Below are 5,871 nucleotides of genomic sequence, written 5' to 3'. Positions count from 1 at the left end.
GTCTGGCTCTTTTGGGAGAGAGAATCTGTCCTGTTGTACTGAGCAGTCTTTCAATAAGGACATGGGTGGAGCATATCTTCTGGGTGACTCTTGCGGTGGAATACATTTTGGGTGTATTAGTGGTGCTGCGGGTGCATCCAGCTCAGTGACAGATATACTAGAATATATGTCATTGGCCCAGCTCTTCTTGAAGGCGGGCCAAACGTTACCTGCTCACTTTGCAGTGATTCACTGGACCAGCTCCCCTTTCACCATTTGTTACTTTCAAAGTAACAAACAAATCAAAAAGCTGCAACATGAATGTAACTTGTAATGCAACGCATTATAGAAATGTAGTGTAGTAGAAAGTACAGATACTTAATATTAAATGTAGTGGAGTAAAAGTATAAAGTACCCACATTTAACTCTACTTAAGTAACGTACAAATAAATGACAAATGTACTTAAGTACAGTAACAAATTATTTGAAAAATGTACTTAAGTACAGTAACAAAGTATTTGTACTTAGTTACATCCCACCACTGGGTGTGAGTGAAAGAGTGAATGATTATTTGTCTCATTTGTCTCTATGTGTCCCTGTGATGGACTGGAGACCTGTCCAGGGTGTCCCCCGCCTCTTGCACAGTGACTGCTGGACATGGGCACCAGTGACCCCTGTGACCTAAAAAAGAAGAAAAGGTGATGGGTGGATGGAGATTTGAATTTATTTGTGTCACTATCTTATAATACATCGAAGTTAAAGCAAATCTTCAGGACTAAAAATGATTCTGACAATGTGCGTTCTTCTGTATGGTCCAGACTAATGTGTCTTTTGGTCTTCTTTGGCTTTTAATCAGGCTACTTTGATAAGATGAGATGTGATGTGAAATTAAATCAACTAAGCAGTGATGTCATGATTAGTGTGTGTAAATCAACTCAGCCTGTCACTCTTTTTCCATCACAACACCCATCAAATCCCCAGTAAATCAAAGGCCAAAAGCACAAAGATAAGACTGACAAGGGAGGAAAAAACATGTGTAGGGGAACCACAAGGCTAAGAAGGTACAGTAGGTAGGGAAAAATGAAAACTGGAATAAAATAATGTAAATAGATTAATAGGCATATCAAAACTAAAATTAGAAGAATGTCAAAGTATATCCAGAAAATATGCATATGCACAAACGGCAGTGAAACACTGATAAAGTTATTACTGTATTGGAAAATCTTCTGTGCTTATTATGCTGTCAGTCACTGTGGGGTTTAGCTTCTAATCCAATCCCAAACAGAACCCTAAATCCAGTCATCTTTATTCCTCTGCTCACTCGCTAATGCATCCCACTAAGGAATGCTGTACGTTCTGCTGTCAGAAATCTTTTCCACTGATCACAGATGTCTACTTAAGCTCATTTCTCAGCTGGAGACACAATGTACCCGTCAGTTAGCAGTTTGAAGGGTATGCAATGAAACAAATGGCATGCTTATTTCTTTGCCTGTTCTTAGTATACCTTTTTACAGTGAGTGTTCTTTCTAAGGGCAAACAATGATTTCAGTGTGGGCAGTCATGAGCTAAACAAACACTGAACTCAGTATACATTCTAAAAGATGACACAGGCATCACTGGGGATTAAACAATGTCATAATACACTCTAAGATGATTCAGCAGTAAGTGTAAGGCTGGTGAAAAGAACAGAAGTTTTATGGATTTAAAGTGTTTGTTTGACTTTGCCTCATGTCAGGTTTTCCATCATATTAACATGTACTGAATGCAGCAAACTGAACGTCCTCATTTAAAGAATCATATGTTTTCAGACAAGACAACTTTAAAACTAGTCATCTCCAAAAATATATTCAGTTCAACCCCTGTAATCATTGTGAAATACTCAACAAACACAGAATGTTATATATTAACAGTCTGCAATATGATAAATTGATTACATCACTTAAAATCTTTGTTCAACATTGCTCAAAATAGATGAACTGATTGTCAAGATTGACTGCTTTAAGGAGTCCCTTACAAGTACTTCACGATCTACTCCATTATTTTAGCCTTCTAAAAGGATATCTTAGATTATTGGATGTGGGGTTATGTGCAAAGATCTATTGTAGATAGCTCTTTGAATAACCTGGACTGTCAGAGTTTTGTTTAGTTTTCTCCTTCACTAACTCAGTTTCCAGTTGGAGAGTGCATTTTTTTGTTGCTGGGCATGGTTGACTCTACAATCAGCACATACCCAGCTGTTCTGGATTTGACACCCGATTACTCAGGATACTTAAGGTCGACTTGAGGCATTCTTCATTGGAGCATTGAATGCCATGGGGTAAAAATCCATTTTACAAAAGTTTTTTCCCTAGTGTGTCAGAACCGCCTGAGAATAACTGAAACTTAAGTTAAGTTACAAAACTTAAGTTAAGTTACGAAACATACGTTTCAATTATTCTCATGTGGTTCAGATACATAGACACTATGAAAAACTGTTTGCAACATGGATTTTTACCCATTTACAAAAAAGTAATAACCTATCAGATAATGCTCTATTTAACCACAACATTATGTTGACTAACAAAAACCCTAATGAACCTCTACTGTGAGGAGTGAGAGGGCAATCTGCATGCGAATCCAGCTAACAGAACGCCTCAGCTTCATAACTCGAACTCCACACTCCCTGTTCTCTGAATTGAGAAAGCTCCTAGGACGAGAAGTTAAACGTCTTCAGCTAGAGAACAGAAGTCCAGTTGTTTTTGTCTTTAACCTTTATTTGGCCTATATTGATTGGCTGAGTTATTCCTAGAGATGTAGTGTACGACTTTTCGAAAGGAAACTGATTTGAAGATCCATTTGTTTCAAAAAGCCGATCAGATTTGAAAGTAGGTGACATTTCAACGTATAGCCGTAAACAGTGATGTAGGATGCATATAGTGACGTATGACGTAACGGCCATACCACAAATCTTGTCAAACCCACAAACCCCCTCTCCTCAGCTGCCGCACTCTTCCCCTTTGCCTGTTCTCCTTTGTCTCAGTGGAAACGTGAAGGAGGAGCATGTGCCCCTGAATCTGAGGAGAAAACCACAAATACAAATCACAAGGTGGAAAAAAGAAGGAACTGCTCTCTGCTGTGTATGACTCGGTCATAGACAGACCCATCTTTACAATAACCCATCGTTCATTGTAAATAGCTGTTCACAAGATTTGAATCATTTGTGAATGTCACATCTCAAGTTATTTCATGTGATTGAAATAATCTATGGAACTGACTCCAGTATGCAACAAGGTTAAGTCAGGTCCTCTGGACGGATTCCTCTAAAGATTCTTGTCAAGTCAGAGGACCTGACTTAACCTTGTTAGATTTTTCTACCTGGATTATTGAGCATGCATCAGGACATGACTCCAGTATGATGTGGTCTAGCTTGGCTCCTCCATGAGAATTTATTTACATTTCTTTTTTCAACCTGAGATTGTTCTCACTGCATAGTAGAAGAAAGATACTGGCTCTTCATAGACTCTCTACAAAACCCCACCTTTAGAAATATCAAACTATTGATTTAAAAAAGGACACGAGAATGAACAGGGAACTAAAGCATGATAGCAGGACATGTTGGTTGTACAAACCATTATAAAAACACAATAAATTAAGTGTAATTATTAATTTACAAATCTATTGGGACTTGTATCAAATTTTGTAGGACATGTTGAAAATGGTATGAGAAAATCGGTCTAAATGACATGATTTATAATTTAAACCTTCCATAGATCACTTGTTTATCTGATGTACTCCTATGGATTTTGTATAAGCTAGTTTGGGGTTAGCCATGTGAGGGTCACATCTAAAAGGCTCAGCAGCCTGCTAGGCTTTTTTACATTTGCACTTACGATTACCATCTTCTTGGTGCGGTACACTGTTCATGCTGAGGAAAGGTAAACCATTCTTCTGGGAAAATTCACACATCTGTCACTAATTAAAAATAAAAAAAAGTTGCTTACTTAAGGAACAACATGGGAAAATATAGCTTTCATTGCTGCTGAGGTGTTGAGCATAAACACAAAATTGGTTTTAACTGGGTACTGTGGGACATAAATGGACACATTACTTTGGATGCAGTACATTGTTTAATTAAAGGATGGTACATCTATGAAGTTCTGTGTAAGGTTTTTACTATTTTTTCCTATTTCTTAAAGACATGACTTTCAAATATTGGTTGTGTGCTGTAGATTTTTAGGACCAACATTTATTTGTCCTCCACTTTTCCCCAGTAGTTTCTACAATTTTTAAGGACACACTGCACTTAAATATATTCTGCTTAAGGTTAAAAAATGTTCACGAATGCCATCAGGTTAATGCAAAACTACAATATTATGTGTGTAAGATGGCACCATCCATGGTGTTAAGTGTGCATTTAAAACTAACAATAAAACACATTTAATGTGTATGCACAAATAACTTTAATACAAATATGGGTAGGAGAAAAACAAGAATACATGGAGGGAAAGAAAAAAGACGAGTAGTTATAGTTGGATAATTTGATTTACATGAGTGTTTACAGATTTTTCTTTTGTTTCATCCACTTTTTTAGTTAATGATTTTATCATTGCTCGCACACTTAAAAATATGTGGACACCTAAAAGGAAAAAATAGGGACTAAATAATCTTGTTGATTTTTTTTACTGGTTTACAGTTTCCATTAACAGCTCTTCTAGTTGTAGCTCCTTTTCCACTGACTTTTAAAATAATTTTACTCACCATCTCTATAACAAGGCCACTAACACATCGAAGAATCAATTTTATATATACAGTATATTAAAAAACACAATTGAATCTTAAAACATTATATTTTGTTGTATTTTATTTATTTTTATTTTATTTTCATTGTATATAAATTTTATTCGTGGATTTAACTTGGACTCTGTGTTCACAATTTTGTTCCACCACATGTAGCACACGTGGTGCGAATGACGAAAAAAGAAACTCTGACTCTGATTTTACAATAGTGTGATTTCAAGAATGTTTGAACTAAATAGTTCAAAACTTCATCCATCCATTGTTTTTACCTGCTTCTTCCTTTTATGGGTTGTGGGGGTCACTGGTGCCCATGTCCAGCTATCACTGTGTGAGTGGCAGGGGACACTCTGGACAGGTCACAAGTCCATCACAGGGCCACAAAGAGACAAACAATCATTCAGGGGTGAATCTAGCATCTGACCTTTTGGAGTGCTTATCCTTAGCTTGAACAACGCACCCCATGGTGTGATTTGTGAGGATTGCAGTAGCTTACGGCACCTGGTATTCCCAAGCGGTCTCCCATCCAAGTACTAACCAGGCCGGACCCTGCTTAGCTTCCGAGATCAGACGAGTTCAAGTGGTATGGCCGTAAACAAGCAATGCAGTCACAAATAGGACTTTTAATGGAGCATAGCAAACAAAGACTAAACTTATACAACTAGAAGCTGCAACATATATCTACAAACAAAACACACAAAACAAAGACCAACTAGCTTCAAGCATTAACCTTTAATTTAAAAGATGTGAAGTTCTCGACCTTATCCTCTCTAAGTGGCGTTAAACATCTGTTAAGTTCCTGGCAAAAACCAATGCAGACATGTTCCTGTTTTTAGTTTTCTACACCGCCTTATAATCTAGCTGTTTTTTTTTTTTTTGACTACTTTTCCTTTTAATTATCCTTTTAATTGCCATTTTATTTTAACTTGTTTACATTCAACCTTTATTTAAACAGGTTAGACCCATTGAGCCATGAGGACTCATTTACAAGAGAGACCTGGACCTGTTAAAAACAGAAAAAAAATGAATTTGTATGCCTCTTTTATGACTGTCTGTTGTTGTCGTTGTTGTGCATTGTTGTCATCACTCTTTGTTAAAATCAGATCTTTCTTATAAATG

General features: G+C 36.9%; 1 pseudogene; it reads right to left on the bottom strand.

Annotated features, from left to right (window-relative positions):
- Nucleotides 1–5,241: 5,241 nt before the first annotated feature.
- LOC119423265 lies at nucleotides 5,242–5,349 on the bottom strand (annotated as a pseudogene).
- Between the last annotated feature and the right edge of the window lie 522 nt (nucleotides 5,350–5,871).

Source organism: Nematolebias whitei, chromosome 16 (genome assembly GCF_014905685.2).
Source record: "Nematolebias whitei isolate Nwh7 chromosome 16, NemWhi1, whole genome shotgun sequence".
NCBI lineage: Eukaryota > Metazoa > Chordata > Actinopteri > Cyprinodontiformes > Rivulidae > Nematolebias > Nematolebias whitei.
This window is presented reverse-complemented; position numbering and strand designations above follow the sequence as displayed.